The sequence below is a fragment of the Pinus tabuliformis genome, chromosome J, assembly GCF_031772625.1.
Source record: "Pinus tabuliformis cultivar Carrire ecotype Pingquan chromosome J, CPIR1, whole genome shotgun sequence".
Taxonomy (NCBI): domain Eukaryota; kingdom Viridiplantae; phylum Streptophyta; class Pinopsida; order Pinales; family Pinaceae; genus Pinus; species Pinus tabuliformis.
Window position 1 is genome coordinate 1,516,211,590 of NC_142295.1, and position 7,684 is coordinate 1,516,219,273.

The 7,684-nt window shown below is 34.8% G+C and overlaps 1 pseudogene; it reads left to right on the forward strand.

Annotated features, from left to right (window-relative positions):
* The first annotated feature begins 1,100 nt into the window (after positions 1-1,100).
* LOC149233245 (uncharacterized) lies at positions 1,101-3,576 on the forward strand (annotated as a pseudogene).
* Positions 3,577-7,684: the final 4,108 nt, after the last annotated feature.

Consider the following 7,684-nt stretch of genomic DNA (forward strand, 5'->3'; position numbering starts at 1 on the left):
TTTTCAAATTTTAGTGAAAACTATATCTTTCTAACAAAGTTTGGAGATGTATTCTAATGAATCTTGATATCTTAGTGAAAACAATAAATTTATGTATCATTTACTAGCAGCATATGCACAACAAACGATACAATTAATTCAATCATGATTTTGGGTTTTAACTGAGGGAGTGGCATAAGGCACATTTATCTTATCTCGATTCAACAAAATTATAGAAGAAATTTGATTTATACTCTCAAAAATAACTGTGATGGAATGAGATGATTAATGCAGAATGTGTTAATTACTTTCATTTTTAATGTAGTTTGTATATAATGTGTTAATTGTATAGTTTTCATGTAAAATTTACCTAAAATATTAAAATGTAAAAATTAGTGTGATAATTATTAATATATTAAAGATATTTGATTTTGTGTATATTTATTCTTTTATTCTCAAGGAAGTGGTTGTATGAGTGTTTTCATCCTATGTTCATCAAGTTAGTTGTTTCTTGAATAGTGTCAAATATTGCAAGTGGTGGAGGTTCGAAGGATAGACTCATGATTGCCCCAAAAGCTCTAGATTTTTATCTCTTTAAGTGGTTGTTTATTCAAATTAGAATTTTGATATGGTAAACAATGCAGAATTCAATTTAAAAAGAAACGTATTTAAAGTGTTTTATTATTTTATTTATTCTATTTATAGGCAATTATCTCCAATCTAAGATTATAATCTTTCTCAAAAAACTAATTATTCTCTACATCAATCAAATTAACTTGAATGAAATCATTCCATTAGTGATGGTCAAAATTATGAATTAATATATATAGAATATTATGTATTAAATTTTTATTTTTTTTATTGCTTTTATTTAAAATGGAATTTTAATGTAATTGAAAGGTAAATTTTTTATTTCTTCAAGAGAAAAGGTTCTTGACGGTAAACATATAAATCCAAATTCCAAATTCCAACCCTATACTCCTACCTTCTTAAGCATACGATTTACCTATTAGATGAAATCTACTCATACCTTCTAGTTATTTTGTGAAGTTCTAGGCAAGGAGGGTTTAGGGATTTAAACATAGCAGGTCAGATTGTAGGCTCTTGGATTTTGGGGAAGAATGGCTGGTAACAAAGAAAAGGTGCAGTCTATGTTGAATAGGTTCTTGACATTCATGAATGAAGAGAAGAATAAACCCAAGGAGAGGCTCTCGTTCCTAGCCTTAGAATGTCTCAATATCACAGAGGCACATAAATGGAGGTAGCAGATAATACGAGAGATTGGAGGAAAGGTCATGGAGATTTAGAACCCTAACCTTGGTGAACACTGCCTCCCAGACCTCAACGACGAGATCAATAATCTAATTAGGGAATAGCAGCACTGGGAAGCTAAGATCTTAAAGCTTAGTGGCCCTAATTATACCAAATTAGGGGCCAAGATGACACACTTGGAAGGAAACTAGGTGTATGTGCACAGTGTTGTTGGTGCTACCATTTTTCACTAGCTGGAGGATGGGCTTAACTATACCAGATAATTCAAATCTTTCTAGATCTCATAGTTGGATCATAATTGGTTTATCTAATTCTTTTGTTTTTGTTTGACACATATTTTGGGATCTTGTTTGGCTTATTGTAGGATACCTCGGCGGTGAGATCTGGCACCAATATTCTTGAAGCTCCTCCATGGACCTCAATTTTCATAAGACCATAGAACATTTCACCATGCAACCTGGTCATTGGTCGATCTATGGTTAAATATTAATCATTGCGCAATATGGGATACTATCCATAGTTTGAAAATTCACTAAGATACATCGCACCAAAAAATTTCGGATTTTGTCAGAATTACACTATAATGGTTATGATTCCATAACTAAATTTAATGCCTTTTTCTTGCAGGGTTTTCACATCACATGCTTAATTGGAAAAATGTCGATGCCAAGGTTTAATACCTTACTTTCACGACAATTTCTTCCGGGTTGACAAACATCACTTTAGAAATTATGCCAAAGTAGGGGCCAAGATGATAGACTTGGAAGGAAACTAGGTGGATGTGCACAGTGTTGTCGGTGCTACCATTTTGCACTAGTCACAAGACGGGTTTAACTATACCAGATAATTCAAATCTTTTCCAGATTTCATAGTTGGATCATAATTGGTTTATCTAATCATTTTGTTTTTGTTTGGCACATATTTTGGGATCTTGTTTGGCTTATTGTAGGATATCTCAGTGGTGAGATCTGGCACCAATATTCTTGAAGCTCCTCCATGGACCTCAATTTCAATAAGGCCATAGAACATTTCACCATGTAGCCTGGTCATTGGTTGATCTATGGTTAAATATTAATCACCGTGCAGAGAATATGGGATACTATCCCTAGTTTGAAAATTCACTAAGATACATCGCACCAAAAAATTTCAGATTTTGTCAAAATTACACTATAGTGGTTATGATTCCATAACTGAATTTGATGCCTATTGATCGTAGGGTTTTCACATCACATGCTTAATTTGAAAAACGTCGATGCCAAGGTATAATATCTTACTTTCATAAAAATTTCTTCTAGGTTGACAAACATCACTTTAGAAATTAAGATGATAGACATGGAAGGAAACTAGGTGGATGTGCACAGTGCTGTTAGTGCCACCATTTTTCACTAGCCGCAAGATGGGTTTAACTCAGGATTCACTATATCCCTAGTAAATCCCGTTTTGTACACTATTCACTATCGCTTTCTCTATATTTTGTGAATCCCGTTTTGTCCACTATTCGTTGCCGCTTTGTCTATATTTTATGGACAAAACAGCCAAGGCAATGGACAACATATTAAATGCATGTTCAATAGTACGATCAAAGCCTGCGACCCACCGTAACACCGAAAGTTTAAATTGAATCAATGGTGGGCACTAGGCACTGCTACTATCTAGGCCAAATGATACCTCTCCTTTGCGTAAATTTCGAGTCATCGCTGTTTATTTCTACCATATGAGGGACGAGAATGTGAGGGATCTCTTGTTGTGTAGTTAGATACAAATTAGGGGATCCCTTGTCATGTAGTTGAATGCGAATTAGGATAGCCTCAGCTAGAGATGCTTCGGGGCTACAAAATTCCTATCCGTCCTCAAAGAGCTATTCGATGAAACTCCCGAGGAAAATAATAGGAGGTCTACGTATGAGATTTACAAGTGAAATGATACAAGTTATTATTGCTACAAGGATGACAGGATGGGATCTTGGAGAAAGTCGAGCAACTCACAGAGGAGGAGATGCAGGCCAGGGTGCTAAGAGAGTGGCAGAGGATTGAGTCTATTGAGAGGGAGGCCAAGTTAATGGTGAAGAGTGAGGAGGTCACTGTCGTTAAGCCGGTTCTGTTCAAGGAAGAGGAGGATGTGGCGAAATAAATCAGAGAGCAGGAGAAGGGAAGCCAACAACAGAGAGAGCGAGAGTTTGTTGCCCATGTGCCCCTACCAGATGAGGAAGAGATTGAGTGCATGGTTATGGAGAAGAAGAAACAAGAGCTTCTTAGTAAATAAACGAGTGAGGATCTTCTCGGGGAGCAGTTCTAGGCCAAGGCAATGCTTGATATTCAACAATAAGGTATTCTGTTAAAGCTTATGGATCTTCAGTTTATTTATTTTTTAGAATGATCTTCTCCTTTTCGATGAGGGTGGGGTTGTCAATGCTCCCATGAGGGTGGTGAAGAATTTTTGCATTTCATGTTTCAGAAAAAAAGGACGATGTTGAGTGTATATCCTTGGTGACTTTGGCAGAATAGGTTTCCTCAGACTTAACACCTAAGTGAAAAGAATCTATTTTATACCCTAAGGAATATTTTGAACAATCTCCATCATTCATCCTATCTTTGAGAACAATCAACAAACAATTTACATAGTAATTATTTGATAACCTGTTCAAAATTTGAAAGATTCCATCCCAAGTGTATTGGTTTAAACTTAGTGTTATATTAGTTGTGATCATCAGATATATATCAATATAGTGTTTTAGTAGTTTTGTATTCTTAGTTGCCTTTAGTATAGTTTATCTGCTAGTGAATTGTGTTTCTTATTTGAAAGGTTAAAGTTCACATGTGATGTTTCTTTTTGTATTTAGACATGGTCACTCATGTATTATTATGAAAACAAAAGTTTTCACACTACACAATTTTCCACCATTAGTAAATTTTAATCTCTCATTTAGTTAGAAGAATTGATTTTATTTCTCATCATGGTTCTCTACTCTTGGGTTATATTATTTGGTGTTATAGCAATTTGATGATGTTATTAGCTAAATTGAAGTCATCAAATCTTTTGTGAACTTGGTGGTTTTGTGTCATTCTCGAATGGTAAATATGAGTATGAAAGCTAAACAGTTGACATGCTTTAATTCAAATTTGATTTTATTTTCTTACAATATAAGAATCAAGTTATAATTTATAAATATATAATTATGAAAAAGTAGGATTTCACACCCTGTATGTCTCTTTGGACATTAATATAATAATTGTATCTTATATTTTCTCGGGTTGTGTTACATGCATTTTTCCAAAGAAATATCAACAAGTCTTTTTCATGTGTCATGGCCTTAGTAGCCCCTATGATGGACTTTTTCTCAACCACCCTATTTTTCCCTGGGTTGTACAAAGCTGCAACTCTCTCTTGATTCCTTCCTTCTTGCAAAAACCCTTGAACTCCTTGGAGGTATACTCTCTCACATTGTCCAATCTCAAGACTTTGATATTCATACTTGTGTGGTTTTCAATTAGAGCTCTGAACTCCCGAAACTTGCTAAACACCTCATCCTTGATATTTAATAAGTAGACCCAAGTCTTACGAGAAGAATCATCAATAAAGGAAAGAAAATACATGCTTAATTATCATAGTAACTACTAACTTCAGTCCAAAAAACGTATACACTGGAGCTCAAGTTTTGTCGGTGACTATGCCTGTAGGTTACTTTTCCTCTCTTATCATGATGGTTCAAATTTGATTTTAAAATTGAATCTGGAAGGCACATCTACTAGTGAAGTATCAAGTGTTCTCGAGGGTGATCAAGATGGTCTGTTAAGGTCTGTTGGGCTACATCATTGGAAGGACTTGCTTGATGGGAATGGTTTTTTTATCTTCCTATTTATTTTAAAGCCAAAATATCCACTCATTGTGTCTCTTGGTCCTATGGATCTATTTGCACAACTTTTGTGATTGTCTAGACATTCAGCTTCTCCATGGATTGGGCACTGCAAATTACAGGTCTCTCTCTAAGGACAACAATATTGCTATTCTTTTAGATGATGATGGTAGTTTGAAGATATTCTCATTTAGAATGGGCAGTGTAACTCAAGGAGGATTGGATTTACTAATACATGATTGCAGTATTAATTAAGAGTAAGTGAAAAAGCTAGGCCCTAGTATCCTCAACAATACATCAAATGCTAGGATAAGCCTAGAATTTACACTGGATTTCTTTGGAAAGACAACCTGCATTATTACAAATATAAATCTTGGAGGTGATATTGTTCGAAACAATGATTTATGTGTTAAGATGAATTTAGCATAAGAAGAAGGCTTATTAGAGAGCCCAAACCCTATTGGATTTAAAGTTTATGCACTTTTTCTTCAATCATATATATATATATATATATATATATATATATATATATAATAATTACATCATAGTTTTCCTTCTTCTAGTGTAGCTCATGTTTCTCCATTGAAGAGAAAGTCCTTTAATGTTATTGTAGGATGAATGAAAGTAGTTGTGAAATTAACCACATGAGCAAAATTTGATAAAGAGTTATGGATACCTGTGTTGATATATCTATGATTACATATTTGCAGATAACTGCATTTAATTCCAATCCAAACACTGTAATGGTAGGTTTCCATGTTAATGTGGGAAATACGTCACGAAGTAGAAGGAAAATGGATGTTGTACGGTTTGTCTTTGCGTTTGGACTTGTATAAAAAATTCCACTTGTGCCTTTGTTGAAGGCATATCTCGAGTATCAAAGGAAAGCATCAGAAGAAATAGAAAATATATATATATATATATATATATATATATATATATATATATATATATATATCATGTTGGGTCACTAGTATGTTTATTATTATTGGTGTGGTTCATGCTCCCTTATTAGTATAACTATCAAAATATTAACTTGTCATTAGACATATTCTCTGAACAATTCCATTTCTTATCGCAGAATTCAACAACCTCAAAATAAATTCATTCATTGAACAATGTAATAGAGTGCATTGAAGTGCACAAACTTGAATCACGGATGCCTACCAAAGATCTTAAAAAACGGGCGGTTCAGTTAGAGAAAGACATGGAAGAGAGGAAAATATCTGCAAAAGCCATTAGGAATGAGACTAAACGAGCTCGTCTTAATAGTGATAATGGTGGTGGTCGTGTTTGTGGTGCTAGTCTTATTGTTGGTTCACTGTTCTTTAAACCTCTCCCTCCCAATGCCTTTGCCCTTCTCAATTCTTCTTCGTTGCTCCCCAAATATACCCCTCCTGGTACCTTTTCCCTTTCCAATTCTTCTTTGTTGCTCCCTACTAAACCTACCCATCCCAATGCTTTTGCCCCTTCAAATTTTTCTGACTTACAACGTCTTGTATAAAATTGAGTGGATTTGGTAAATGAAAAAGGCATATGCAATGTTTTTAAAAATATTGTTTTATTTTACTGCATATCATCTAGTATAATCCTCCTGTGATGTTTTGAAGTGAATTTTAGTACCCCTTCTCTCTTATTTGTGCATATGCTCGTGTCTATCTTATGTTACTTTGTGCATGTAAGAGACATGAAAATAAATTGGTATTACAAGTTGAAGTGCCATGTTTTCTAAGAACTTGATTCTTTACAACAATGACGGTAATGTAACAGGTTAATTTGAGTACAAATCGCCACAAAAATTCTTATGAGAGGGATATACCAGACATGCCTAAAGTTCATGGAAAGAAGACTTCAATTAAAAAAATGTCACTTTACAAGTGAGGGACATGTGTCATGGTGGTCTCCTATGGTTGTTTGATGGAGGAATTCTTACTCCAATGTTTTGCCAAGTTTCTAGGACATGGGGATATAGGAATGCAGGGATCCATCTGAGGGACGTGTAGAGACACCCCAAAAATTTTAGGGAACATCATAGAGGACTTCAGGGTGCTCAACATAGGGGAGTACCTGAAATACTAAAAATAGCACACAGCCTTAGGATGGGTTTGTTGGAGGTTCTAGAAGCCAAGTTGTTGTGACTTCTGGAAATTCCTAATATCCTAAGGCTAAAAACCCAACCTTGCATATCAACACCACCCTGATCATGAGACTTAGCACCACATATATCAAAGTTCCAAGGCACTTCTACTCAAGTTGTGACCTATGGAAGGCTTTCTGAATCTTTCTTCTAGTTTGAGGTCAGTTGGACCCTGTACATTCAGTTGAATGAAATAGAATTAAGGCACACTGTGTAGTTTTTTTCCCGATCTCTTGGAATAACATGTGAGCTATCTAAATCATCTAGTGGAATTGAACCTCCAAAAGTTATTAAATTGATCCTGCCACATCTTCTTTTGTTGAAGTTGTGAAATCGAGCTGGATCATTTTTGTTGAAGCTCCAACCTTTTTACATATATATTTTTGTGCCACAACATCCCTATTAGCCTTTCCTTTCAGGGATAGTGGTAAATCTTATTTGAT